Source organism: Hemitrygon akajei, chromosome 22, assembly GCF_048418815.1.
Source record: "Hemitrygon akajei chromosome 22, sHemAka1.3, whole genome shotgun sequence".
NCBI lineage: Eukaryota > Metazoa > Chordata > Chondrichthyes > Myliobatiformes > Dasyatidae > Hemitrygon > Hemitrygon akajei.
In genome coordinates this window covers 40,685,025-40,699,456 of record NC_133145.1, presented here as the reverse complement: position 1 = coordinate 40,699,456, position 14,432 = coordinate 40,685,025, and the positions used below count along the sequence as shown (strand labels likewise).

The 14,432-nt window shown below is 37.2% G+C and overlaps 1 pseudogene; it reads right to left on the bottom strand.

Annotated features, from left to right (window-relative positions):
* Positions 1 to 12,386: 12,386 nt before the first annotated feature.
* Positions 12,387 to 13,302, bottom strand: LOC140714963 (sin3 histone deacetylase corepressor complex component SDS3 pseudogene; annotated as a pseudogene).
* Positions 13,303 to 14,432: the final 1,130 nt, after the last annotated feature.

Here is a 14,432-nt window from a genome sequence, read left to right as displayed (position 1 = left end):
TCTTGTATAATTTGAAGACAATGAGTTTTTATTAAAAGTTGCCATATGACAGATGGGAAATGTATTCAAAAAGGAAAAAAAAACATGTTTAAAGTAGAGAGTGAAGAAATGGAATAGGCTAAATACACATTATTAACTTAATAATTATAAAACAAAACCAGTGAGCATTTTCAACTCTATATCCCAGCTTCCTAACAGCACTGTTAAAGTTTAGCTCCTCCAATATCTGCTTCCATTCTGTGGAATAGGTAAGAATTAAATAGTGAGATAGTGATGAGGAAGTAAATCTCAAAATGTATCAGAATTTGAAAATTCCATCAATGTGGACCAACATTTGTGAAATTATTCAATAACTTCAGTTGGATCAGCATATATTTTGAGTTTTTATACTCAAATGTTCACAGCCACATTTCTATCTAATGAGCAAGATTAGACCATAAGGCCCTAAGACATTGCATCAGAATTAGGCCATTCAGCCCACCACATCTGTTCTGCTATTTGAATCGTGGTTGATTTTTTAATCCTTCTTAACCCATTCTCCTTTCTTCTCCCCGTCACCTTTGAAGCTTTTACTAATCAATAATCTATTAACCTACGCTTTAAATATACCTAATGACTTGGCCTCCACAGCCGTCTATGGCAATGAATTTGCCACTCACTTGAAAAAGAAATTCCTCCTCTTCTCTGTCCTAAAGGAGCATCCTTGTATTCTGAGGCTGTCCTAACCTCCCACACTATAAGAAATAACCTCTCAATGTCCACCCTCTCTAGGGATTTCAAAATTTGTTAGGTTTCAATGAGATTACCCCCTCATTCTTCCAAACAGGCCCATCAGCTGCTCCTCATACTTTAACCATTTCATTCCCATAAGTACTCACAGGATCCTCTCTAATTCCAGCACATCCTTTCTAAAATAATGGGCCCAAAACTTTACATAATACTCCAACTACGGTCTTACCGATGCCTAATAAAACCACAGAATTACATCCTTGCTTTTATATTCTAATCCTCTCAAAAACAATGCTAACATTTCATTTGCCTTCCTTACAACTGACTCAACCTGTAAACTAACTTAAAGGGAATCCCACACGAGGAATCCCAAGTCCCTGTGCACCTCTGATTTCTGAATTCGCTTCCTGTTTAGAAAATTGTCAATGTCTTATTCCTTCTACCAAAGTGCCTATCATACACTTCCCTACACAGATTCCCTCTGTGTAGCATTCATATTAACATTACTAGTGTTTATATTTACAAGTTGTACAGCATATAGTTCATTTCATTTGAGCACATTCAATTTGCTTGTTTTAACAGCTGCTAATTTGCCAAAAAATAAATTAAATCTAAAACAATGCAGTGACCAACCAAACCCTTACTCATTTAGATGCCTTCTGAAGTAGCACTGGGCTGTATCCACTACTTTTTGTAGGCTTTTCCATCCCTGGGCATTGGTGTAACCATACTAGGCTGTGATGTAACCAGTTAGCATACTCTCCACCAAACCGGATTTTGGGATGTTGGATGCTAGTATAAATTTAACGTAGGGTATTATATTATAGGTAAAAGGTATGCTGTATATTTGGACTTTCAGAAAGCCTTTGACAAGTTGTCACACATGAGGTTGCTTACCAAGTTAACAACCCATGGTATTACAGAAAAGTTACTGGCATGGTTAGAGCATTGGCTGAATGGAAGGAGGTAGTGAGTGGGAATAAAAGGATCATTATCTGGTTGGCTGCCAGTGACGAGTGGTGTTCTGCAGGGGTTGGTGTTGGGACTGCTTTTTTATGCTGCATATCAATGATTTTGATGATGGAATAGATGACTTTGTTGCCAAGTTTGGAGATGAAATGAAGATTTGTGGAGGGGCAGGTAGTGTTGAGGAAACAGGTAGGATGCAAAAGGACTTAGACAGATTTGGAGAATGAGCAAGAGAGTGGCAAATGAAATTCAAGGCTGGAAAATGCATGCACTTTGGTAGTAGAAATTAATGTGCAGACTATTGTCTAAATGGGGAGAAAATCCAAAAATCTGCAATGCAAAGGGACTTGGGAGTCCTTGTGTTAATTTGTGTTAACCCTAAGTGTTAATTTGCAGAGATGTGGAGAAATTTCTTTAGCCAGAGGGTGGTGAATTTGTGGAATTTATTACTACAGGCAGCTATATCGTTAGGGGTATTTAAGGCAGTGCTTGATAGGTTCTTGATTGGACATGGCATCAAAGGTCATGGGGAGAAGGCTGAGGAGGCGATAAAAGGATCAGCCATGATAAAATGGTGGAGGAGACTCGATGGGCCAAATGACCTAATTCTGCTCCTATGCCTTGTGATAACTAGTAATCAAAATTTTTGTTAAAAGAACAAAACTTCTCCAGAATGATTCAAGTCCACAACTATATTTTACATAACTATACAAATGGTGGAACAATCTGGAGATGCACTGGGAAGGACAATTATTCATTACCTTGGCATGCATGTTTATGTTTGATGTCCTATTTGTACAAGGGGTAATATACCAGAAGATTTCAAGGGGAAGTCTTTGTGACTATGACAGCACACCTCAGAGATTCGACTTTGACTTTAACATATGCCGGGAGTGGAGAGGTGAGTGGAAAGAAAATACGTGGCTGATCAAAATTCTTCCCAAGGGTACACACTTCTCTACACGAGGGCAGAAGATAGTTGGCAAAATAAATAAATAAAATTTCCTTACAGCTAGCTTTACTTCTTAGCACATTGAGCATCTGTGAATTACTTTACTGATATATTTTACTCTTTGCTGACTTGTGCTATTTGACTGTGAAACCTCTACTGGACAAAAAAATCTATCATGGATTAATCTAAATTTAAAACTCAAAAGATATTACTCCCTGGTGATTTGCTGCTAAATGATCTCACGCAAAACATTGCAATTCAAATTTATACTTGTTAATGATGTATTTTATTGCTAAGAATCCTACTAATAATGCCAACACTGGGTCTCCTGATCTAATTTATAGCAATATATTGAATATGCATATTTTATCTGATTCAATGGGTTATGGAATAGGTGTTAATAACCTTATTTTTGTCCTGGAAAGAAAACAGAGATCAAATGTTCTGTGCCCGGCTTAATAATTAGTTAATGTGGCAGATTTTCAGAAGCAAGTTTAATCCTTGAACTGAAACAAAATGTTCCGAATATTGATGTTACAGAACAAGTTTAATTGAGCATCCAGTTGCCATGAAGCTGAATTGTGACCAGATTTGTCTTTTGTCTTACATTGAAAAATTTGAAAATATCCTGATTGATTAAGCTTGAAGGAGAATTAACACAAAATAAAATAACAATGAGTTAGCAGAGTTTTGGGAAATATATGTGGAACTTCACAAAAGTGCTCTGGAAAAGCTATTATTCTGATCCAGTTGTTATCATTCCCAACAATTAATATAATAACAGGAAATACAGTGGATGTACTTGTTGGGCAAATGACAGTAATTTTAAATTGCCTTGGTATAGTCTAAATATTGAACAGTTCTTTCTCTGCACAGACAGTCTGATCTGTTGCGTCTTTTCAACATTTACAGTTCCTTATTCAGACTTCCAGTGCCTGCAGCTCTTTCCTTATTATTATGGAACATTTTGGTCTTCTGACTTCAAAAAGAACATAAAAAGAGCTCAGAACAGTGTGACCAGAATGACTTCATGCTTTGCTTTAAGAACTTGAAGGCTTTATCTTGTTTTCTGGAATCAATTAAATTCTCCTTCCCACTTCCATTCTGACTTCCCTGCTTTTGGTTCTTGTACTGTTCCAACAAAGCTGAACACAAGTTTGACGAGCATGACTCATCTTCCAACTTTGCACATCAGTACCCTCAGGATACAATACCAAGTTCAACAATTTCAGATAACCAGCCTTTTCAGTTCATATCCCGAATAGCCTATAACAGCAGTAACTTTTGCCAAACGCACAAAATGTCAGAGGAACTCTGCGGGTCATGCAGCATCTATGGAAATGAATACAAGCTTCACATTTTGGGCTGAGAACCTTTGTTTTTCTGTCTCCACAAATGCTTGCTGTAAGATTGAGCATTTCCAGTATTTGTTGCTTTTACCTCAGATTTACAATATCTGTTTTTTTGTGCTTTCTCAATTTTCATTCACTTTTCTATTTACAGTATATCTTCTCCAGACAAATCAGCCATGATTAATCAAGCTTCACCAGCATCTCACAGCCAGCACCACCATCTTTCATATCATTTAGTATTCTGCTCTCTATCCTAGATGCTTCTTGCCCCCTGTCTGCTATTTAAAATGCATTTGATTTCTAACCTTTGTTTTCTCAGTTCTGAAAGGAAATCATTACCCTGAAGTGCCAGTTCTATTTCTCTCCACCTGACCTGCAGAACATTTCCACAAATTTTCGGTTTCAATTTTAACTTCAGGCTTTGCTGGATTAAGTTATAAAGGTTGGTTCAAATGCTTATTGTTTATTATATAAAAAGAACAGGAGATGAAAGCGGTGCTTATTTAGTCCTATTCTTCATATTACCTCACACACAACTGAAGTATAAACCACACGCACCTTGGTTAGAGAAAAGCCAATCCTGGGGCTGGGGTGGGGAGGTGGTGAGGAATAGGTAATCAGAAGAGATTTATTATAAGTAACACACATAAAATGCTGGAGGAACTCGGCAAGCCAGGCAGTATATATGGAAATGACGTTTCAGTCGACGTTTCAGGCTGAGACTTCTCATCAGCATTTGTCCAATGTTGACTCTTTATTCCTTTTCATAGATGCTGCCTGAGCTGCTGAGTTCCTCCAGCATTTTGTGCGTGTGCTCTGGATTTCAAGCACCTGCAGAATCTCTTGTGTTTAAGATTTATTATAAAAGGATATTATAAGGGAGATGGATTATTATCTGGCAAGAAGTGGGATTTACAAACACAAGATGATGAAAGGAGAAGAAACACTGGGAACTAATTTCAAAGTATACAAGACCGCAGGGCCTGCATATACTACTGGAAGACCCTGTCCAATTCTCATAAATTGTAATCTAATGGCTTGCTTAAAATGCTTTAAAATTCAATGGAACAATAATGAATCAATTACAATTCTTAAACAAGGTCAGATATATGGTAGCATTTTTCATTATTATCAAATGGTTCCTTTAACTTTGGACATTTAAGTACTTTGTTAGTGATTCATTTTTAAATTATATTGTTTTTAGGGAGTTTAAACAAAGCAAGTGTATTGGTTTGCCAAAGACCTGGCATTTAATATTAAACATTTTGTTGGAGAGTAGAGAGGAACTGAGGTCCTGTACCAGGGAAAGTGTAGGGAAGTTTGATTTCACATGCTTCATGTCATAGGATAAAACGTGGATATCATATGTTGGAATCTTTCACCTCTGGAATTGTGGCAGCGTGTTAGGTCTCCATAGTCAGATTCAGACATAGAACATAGAACAGAAAGCACAAGAACAGGTCCTTCGATCCTCAGTGTTGTGCCAGAACAAATAAATTAGAAATCAACTGACCAACTAAACTCATCCCTTATACCTACACAATGTCCACATCCCTCTATTTTTCTGACATTCATGTACCTATTTTCCTTTTCTAGGATTATTCTTTGTCCTGTTTAAAGCCATTATGGCAGAACTGAATGAGTATATATTTCCATTTTCAGTATTTGTCATTAATATCAGTAGTAGTCACAGTATTTTGCAAATTCTCATCCCTGTGCTGTACATAATCCTTTTGCTTACATGTTGTTCTGTTGCAAGGTCTTTTAACTGAAAAAATAATGCCATCATTTGATATAGTTCTCTTTGTAAGTTTTATGTGTATTTTTCAATAGCTACACATTTAGTTTAGGTAAGGGATTTAATATTACCAAGTAATTTGTTCTCAGTCATTGTATGAAATGTGCTGTACAGTAGCTCTAGTAGGTTGTACTTTGAGTCCAATATGTATTTCAATGACTTCACCACACAGCCATCACTGCATAACATATTAGTGTGACTTCTGGCCATATATTCCTTCAGGAATACTGTCCATGAAAGGCTTTTGAGAGAATTTATTTCTCAATTATTTATATAGACAGTGTAAATTAATGGAAAAAGCATGGTCACGTGATGTGTCACTTTGTTAAAAGAAGTGAACTTCCGGTTCTTGCCACTTCCAACCCGATGCCTTCCATAAACCATTTAAACATGATTTTGCACTATAAAAAAATCTTTGCTTAATATATAATCTGAGAGATTGCTCTGGTCCAGACAACGTTTACAGTTCAAATGATTGTTCATTGATGACATTGAACCTACAGTATATCATGTTTTTAGTAAGGCTAGTGGTTTGATGGGGAGGTCAGAGGTGAGGTTACCAAGGCTCCTGTTGTAGTAGGTATATTATGTTTCAGAAATGTAAAAATCCACTGTCAGGAATAAAACTGAAACGGCATGGATGAGTTATCAGATTATAATATCCTGTGATAGAATGCTAGGCCTAAAAAGCAATAACAACTTCCATGTAAATATCTCCTTTAATGCAGCAAAGTATCGTCAACCCTAATTTCCACACTGCAGTTTTCCCCAGGAGACATGTGGCATTTTGAGAAAGGGCTGTCTTCTCACATTTAGATGGGCCAAATGGGGAGTAGCTTTGTTGCAATCAGTGAAGATCTGCGTTACAGGAATTATCACAATTCAGAACTGATGTGGCTTGTGATACCTGGGTTAGAAAGTGTATGTGTTTTGATATATGGCTTATGACCAAAGAAAAAAAAATCACTGGAGTTGCTTAGCACTTTCATGCAAGGGTGTTTATTAGGAGTGTTAAAAATCAAACTTAGAAAAAAATTAGCAAAAATAGTGAAAAGGAAACTGCCAATATTTATAAAAAGGTATCTACCAGAAAACATAAATAGCTCCATACTAAATTTGTCCAGTCTGAACTCCTTGTAACTTGATCTTTCTCTCTCTCTCCTACTGAGAGTGATCCGTCATGTTTTTTAGGCCCCAGGTAATGAATGCCGTCTTTAATTACACACAAAGTTAACTTAATACTATACAGAAATTAGCATATGATGTAGTTACAATGACATTACAAAATAAACAGAAGTATCTACCTTAAATACGGTATACAAACAATATATACACATTCCCATTATAAAGAAATGGAATATTCCACCATGAGTGGTGGGAAAAGCACCAAAACCCTTTAGGACCCAATATTAGAAAATACCAGAGGGAAGACATTGACTAGCACACTCTCAGAGCAATGACTACAGAATGCAAGAGAGAGTGAGAGAGAGAGAGAGAGAGTGTGTGTGTGTGTGTGTGTGTGTGTGTGTGTGTGTGTGTGTGTGTGTGTGTGTGTGTGTGTGTGTGTGTGTGTGCACACGCGCGCGCCCAAGTGTAAGGAGTACAATTACTAAGTGCTCTCCATAACAGTATGTAAGTAGAGGAAAGGGAGATTGCATTTATATTCCAAAACACTTCTAGAAATATCTATTTCTAACAAAGAATCCATCCTTCGATTGATATTCTTTGGAGTAATACAAGGTGTTATCCTTGGGCTTTTCATCCTTAAAATGTATATTAATAAGCTGTTCAGTCCTGCAGACATAGAAATATCAGCAAATGCAGATACTCCCATTTTTAATATATAAATCATCTTTTGTTAAGGAGATATCAGATGCATTTTACAGAAAGTGGCCTAGAGAAGTTAAAGGACTCACTAATCTGCAGTTAGTGTGGAATACTGATTTAAAAAATCCCTGAAAACTGTTGACAACATGGAGTTATGTTGTTCTATATTAATATTGCAGCAACATAACTGGCAGAATTTTTCCTCTGTGAGCCTTGTATAATGAAATTGTAAACCTGCTTGTAAAGGATATGTTCACAATTTCACTGCATACCGAGGAAATCCTGCCCTATTCTTTTATATTTATTTTCAATTTACTAACAGAGCATAGTGATAGAGTGAAATTGAATATAAATTGGCCACCCTGGATAAAAATGCCATATTAATAAAGTAAAATTGAGTTATCATTTTCTAGTTTCTGTTTTACTATAGTACAAACCAAAATGATTGAACAGGCTTATTCTTATCATTGAATATCATCAAAACCACTTGTACCTTGCCTCTATGAGTTGTTACATAGCTGTCCCTAAGGAATAGAGAATGTTACTCAGGAAACTGAATTATCAAATGGTAATAAAGTTTGTAACCCACAAGTTTCCAATTTCTTTCAAAACAGATTTTTGTTTGGACTTGATTTAGGAGTAAGGGATAGTTTTGCACACATTTTTCAACCTTTCAAATCTGCTCATCACAGCGTGTTTGAGAGTGGGTTTAATCACATAATACTCTGATGATCATTAGCAAATTTTACTGCCATTATTTGTGCTTTCTAGTAGTTTATCAAATTGGTTGACAATCTCAGTAAATATTATGTGTAGGCAGTGCAATTGACTCAAAAACCACTGAAAGCTACTTAGCAGTGACTCCTGCCCATTTTGAACCGTACCAGGAAAGGTATTTAAATTGTGGAAATAAGATACACATAATATATAACAATCATAGCATAATTTAGGTTACAATTTTTTTCAAATGTATAACACATGCTTTATTGAAATATAATACAATAACAATCACTCCTATTCCAACTGTCCTCAGCAATAACTGTTCTCGTAGTTTAATTAAATGCCTTGGCTTATGCCCACAGCATTTAAATCAGTATTGGAGCCATTTACTGCCTTTTGCATTCCAGAAAAAATGTAGGTTATTGCTTAATTGTTTATAACTTCCTCATAAATAGAGAAGATACAAATGGAAAACCCTGCCTTTGCCTTACCCCTGCCTTAGCTTGCTTTTTTTATATGACTCTTCAAAACAGCAATGTAGACAGAGTCTACCGTAATGCACGGCATTTTGACATTCATGAGGGCTTGACCTTTTAACCACACCCAGTCTAGCGTGAATATTGTACTGCTTCTGACAGTCAAGCTTTTCTGAATAAAATCAATGAATCTTATTTTAATATTTGCATTTCGCCCCTCTCTTTTCCTGTAAATGGCTCTGCTGAATTTTTATGCAGAGAAGCGCAGAAAATTTATGGCCACAATTAGACCATTGCAGTCTGGTGAGCAAGCAATTACGAGCCTGCTGTTCAACAAACCATTGAGTCTGACCAAGTCTCAACTCCCAGGCGCCACTCAGCTCAGTCCCCCAGCACACAACACTAAACTCTCATTTTCAGCAAAATTAATATTTTCCCATTTATTTTCTCTGTATTCACAATTGCACAGTTATTAATTATGAGGAAAGGGAATGTCATAAATATCATGGGTTGAAGTATGCACAATAATGCCTGTGTAATTTCTGTTAATTGCCTAGAAGCAATTCTTTAAGATAAAAATCTCTTCAATATAAAGGGAATGTTTATTTCCAAGTCTTATATTATAATATACAAGTTAATATCACTGGGTTATTCCAATTGAATAAACAGTTCTAAGTGAGCGGAAATTACCACACACAGTTAATCATTCTGACATTCTAATAGAAAGCTTTTAGGTGCGCATACAATAGAAGTAATAGTGGAATTTTTAATGAAGTACAGAATTTCTGTCACATAGTCTTCTAAATAAGAATCCTTTCATTATTTCACAAGCACAGAAATAATACTCTGTGCATTATTAAACAGCAGAATACGAAAACCCACAGACATTCTTTGTTAGCCTGATTTTTCTTCTGAGAAAATTCAAAGTAGAGACAGAATTTTTTTTTGCACGAAATGAGACTTCAAGCAAAACTGCGTTCCAAACATAACACTTTAAAGACATTACTTGCTTTCTTTTGTAATAAGAAATTGTGTTCAATTAATATTTGCAACAGATCGTAAGACATTAAATTTTGATAAATGTTATATGATCATCTACTTAATTCATCTCTTCCTCTGCCAGCATGGTTAATCGGTTATTTACTATCTGAAAGTACACTTAATAAGATTAACATATTATTACTGAAAATTCATAAAAAGCACCTGTCACATATGGTGAACTGAGATCCAGAGGCTTGGATATCTTATTGTCTGCCTTTTCACTTAGAACTGTTTATTCAATTGGAATAGCCCAGTTATGTTAACGTAGATTATAATATAAAACCTGGAAATAAACATTCCCTTTATATTGAAGAGATTTTCATCTTAGAGAATTGCTTCTAGCAATTAACAGAAATTACACATGCATTATCGTGCATACTTCATATCTTAGTTGTCAGCCACTTCTTGATTGGTAGCATTCCTTCCAATGAGCCGGAAAGTTGTACATTTCCATCACACTTCAGAGACTTGACCAGGCGGGCACTGAAAAAGTGCTGCATTGACGGAGAGAATGAGATGCTGAGCTAAATTCCTCTCTATCTCTCAAAAGCATTAAGAAGAACGAGTAGGAGCTTAACGATGCTTCAACAGTTAATGGAAGAAGTCCATTTGGCCTCTAGAATCTGTACTGGCTCTATGCAATCCAGTTCATCATTTTTGCCATCACCCTGCAAATTCTTTACTTAACTAGCTGCAAATGAACCTCCTTGCACTATTACCACTGCAGTGAATCCCAGTCACAAACCAACAGTTGCATAAAAAAATCCCTTTTCCTCATGACACTCTTTGCCAATTTTATGTTCTAATGTTCTTTTTCATTGTTCCAGTTTAAGATAGCTCTGGTGAACGACAATGATGGCTTGCTGGCAGCAAGCACAACCATTAACTACTTTATGACTCACACTTTTTCCCAAAAAAAGATCACAGCTATCAATAGTCTGTAAATTCCCAATTGGAATCGAGCTTTTGAACTGCCTGTATGGCCAGGCATTTTTGTGGTATGGAACTGAAATCCTGGTTGCATCGCGGTGTGTATGGGCAGAGTTCACGCAGTGGGGCCCAGGCCCAAGAGTGAGGAGCAAGCCAATGTTTTCCCAGTTTGAATGCCGGCCAAATTGGAAAGGTCGGGTATGGGCTGAATTGAGGCAGTGGGTTCAGGGCTGGGGAGTGTATTGAAGCAGTAGGATCTGAGACTGAGAGCAAGAATTGGCCTGTCTTTTGGCTGATTTAAGCGTTGGGTCAGATTGAAAAGGTCATGGTGTTGGAGTTGGAGGTGTGGGGCAGGCCAGTGTTTAGCTCGCAACTCTGCAAAGTTTACTTATCTCTGCGCTGAACTGAGGGTGTGGCCTTCAACCAATGGGCTCCTGGATTGGCTGTGACTGCTTTCATGATTGTGCTCTCACTTTTGTGAACTTCAGTTCTGAATGTCGTTTGCTTGCTTTTATTGTTTGCATGATTTGATTTTTTTCTGTATATTGGGTGTTTGGTGGTTTTTTTAATTGAATTCTATTACATTTCTTAGTTCTGTGGCAGCCTGTAAGGAGACAAATTTCAAGGTTTCAGGTAGTATACATACATTGATGAAAAAATGCACTTTGAACTTTGACCCTTCTGCCAACAGGAACAGTTTCACTCTATCTATTCAGTTTGCACCCTTTATGGTTTTAAATAGCTCACTAAGATCCCCTAACAAGCTTCTGTTCCATTGAGAACTACCCTGACTTCTTCAGTCAATCCACATAATCAATACCTTTTGTTGTGTATGTGGTCTGGTTACACAACAATGTTATTAATGAAAACGCTGGAGACAGGAGCCAAGGTTCATGGTTCTTTCCTGGCAGAAACCAAACTCGACACACATGTACAGATCAATATGCGCCTAATAGCGCATTCAACGATGTGTTACTAAAACATAAAGTAGTCCCTTATTATACTGTAGGCTATATAGTACACTCCTCCCCTTTTATTTTAATGGCGTATCAACTTTTTTTTTATTGGGGCACTATGCTAAACAAATATGTTTACCCTTAACATACAAATGTCTACCATTTGTTTACTTAGTAACTTAATAATATCAAATTATAACAAAGTAATGTAATAATATCGAATTATAACAAGCCTTTTTTTTACTTTTGGTCTAAGACCCATTTATAACTCAAGTCTCTGGGGGGGGTGTCTTCTCTAGATTGTCCAGCACTGAAGCAAATAGGTCTTCACACTATTGTCTGGAATAAATTGAACAATCCACAAATTGGAAGGTTCCAGCCATAAAGAGTAGTCACCTCCAACTTGCAAAGATGATGAAAGCAAAGTGAAATCCGTGAAAGGGTGAATGTTATTCTTAAAAATATGTACAATTATCAAAACTGAGATGGCATTGGAAAGTGTCTTCAAATATTGTGTTCTTCAGTCTGTCGATAAACTTGTTTGTTTTAATACAAATTTCCATATAAGAGTCATGAACATTTGACCTCTGAGCATAGGGAGTTAAGAAGATGTGTGCCTCCAACTTGCTAAGAGTTCTAGGCAGCAGATCACCTCGGTATAATGAAGACTCCTCTGTGCAGCTGTCCTAGATATATCAGCATATATCTTTGTGATATCACTTGTCTTCCTTACCCATATCTCATTTGTTCCAACTGAGCTAATTACACAGCTAATCTTCGTATCCTCTTTAGATTCCAAATAGAGAGCCTGACCTTTATGATACCATCACTTATCATTATATAACTTTCCATCTTCTATTCGTGCTTCATATCTTTGTGCTGGTGATTCAGCAGGAGTGCTGGGAAGATGCTCAGGAGAAGACAGAGATGCTAGTCTTTTCGGAGATTTAAGCTTATTGAGAGTTTGCAGATCTTCCATTATCTGTTCATCTGTTAACAAGTAATTCAACTGCACAGGTGCAGGTTTTCGTCTTTTGTCGGTAATTGGAGCAGGGTCATTAGGTCTCCTCCTTAGTTTCCTAGTCATTATTGGCTTTACCTCCATAGAATCTCCTGTGAGTTCCATTGTTAGCCTCTCATTTTCAATCATCTTTTTCTTTTCTTCTAACTCAATCTTTTTATCTTCAAATTCCTTCCCTGCTGCTTTCTTCTCTTTAATATAATTCCTTTCCACTTGTTTTTTCTCCAGTTGCAGAAAAAGCTCTGCATTTCATATTCTTTCCTTGTATTGTTGATCTAGTTTCTTCATCCTTTTCTGGTACTCCTGCAAAGTGGCTTCCTGTAACGGTTGTTGCTGTCTTTTGAGAGATGTCAATTTTTCCTGGTACATCTGCTCTTTTACTTCCAGGTAGTCTTCATCATCCTGCCTATTGGCAATATCTGTCTTCCTTGCATCCTCTGTATCTTCATCTGAGTCGTGGCCATGGGTACTGCATTCGACCTCCGCGTCGTTGTAATAGTCGACAATAGGTGAGAGGAGAGCTGCGGACATCTTCCCCACTGAGCTGCCCACCTTTGTTGACACATCTAGTGGCTTGATGGTGTGCCAATCCAGCTGGATTTTCCTGAGTCATTCACGTCCCAGCAATGGTGTTCCTCCATTTTTCAGTATGTAGAGGTTCAGCTGCTGTGTTTTGTCTCCGTAGGTCACTGTCACTTTAATTTTACCTTTGGGATGCACTTTCTGTCCTGTGTAAGTCTTTAGCAGTAGTTTAGTTTGTTTCAGAGGTATGTGAGAAAACAGTCGTTTGTAGTCGTGTACAGAGATCACTGTTAAAGCTGAGCCTGTATCCAACTCCATTTTCAGTCTCACGCCCGCCACTTGTGGAGTGACCTTTATTACTCTTCGATCATCTGTCTCTTTCATGCTGTGAAGTTGCAGACAAGACAATTCACTTTCGTCTGAGTCATTTTCATCAGAACCGCTTTCTTCCATTTTGTGTACATTGTTGTGTTTTCCTTTCTGGGTTTTCTTGTTTCTCTGTATTTTGTCCTTTTTCTGCTGTTTACTAGCTTTGCATACTCTGCCAGTGTGGCCCCGTTTGCCACAGTTTCTGCATTCTCTGTCTTTAAACCAACAGTCATCAGGGTCATGAGACATGTTCCCACAACAGTAACATTATTTACTAGTTTTGGATACTCTGCTAATGTGGCCCTGTTTACCACAGTTCCTGTGTTCTTTGTCTTTAAACCAACAGTCATTAGGGTCATGTCGCATGTTCCCACAACAGTAACACTTCTTTCCTTCATTTCTGTTCAGTGACATTTTATTCATAGCATATTCCAGAAATTTTTGTTGTTTCTCTGAAGCACCCCGTGCTGCTGTTTCCGTTGAAACATCCGTTCAGCACCTTCACGAATGTAAGGTCTTTTTCACCCAGGAACTTCTTCTGTGTGGTTTCACAGTGCATGCCACACACTAACCTGTCCCTCAATGTGTCCGATAGACCAGCTCCAAATTGACAATGTTCTGATAATTTGTGCAATTCAGCACAATATTCAGAAATGCTTTCATTTTTGCTTTGATTCCGTTTGTGAAATTTAAATCTTTCAGCAATGACCAGTGGTTTCGGGTTTAAATGCTCTTGATGAGTGTCTACTGTTTGCTTGAACATTTTGTCA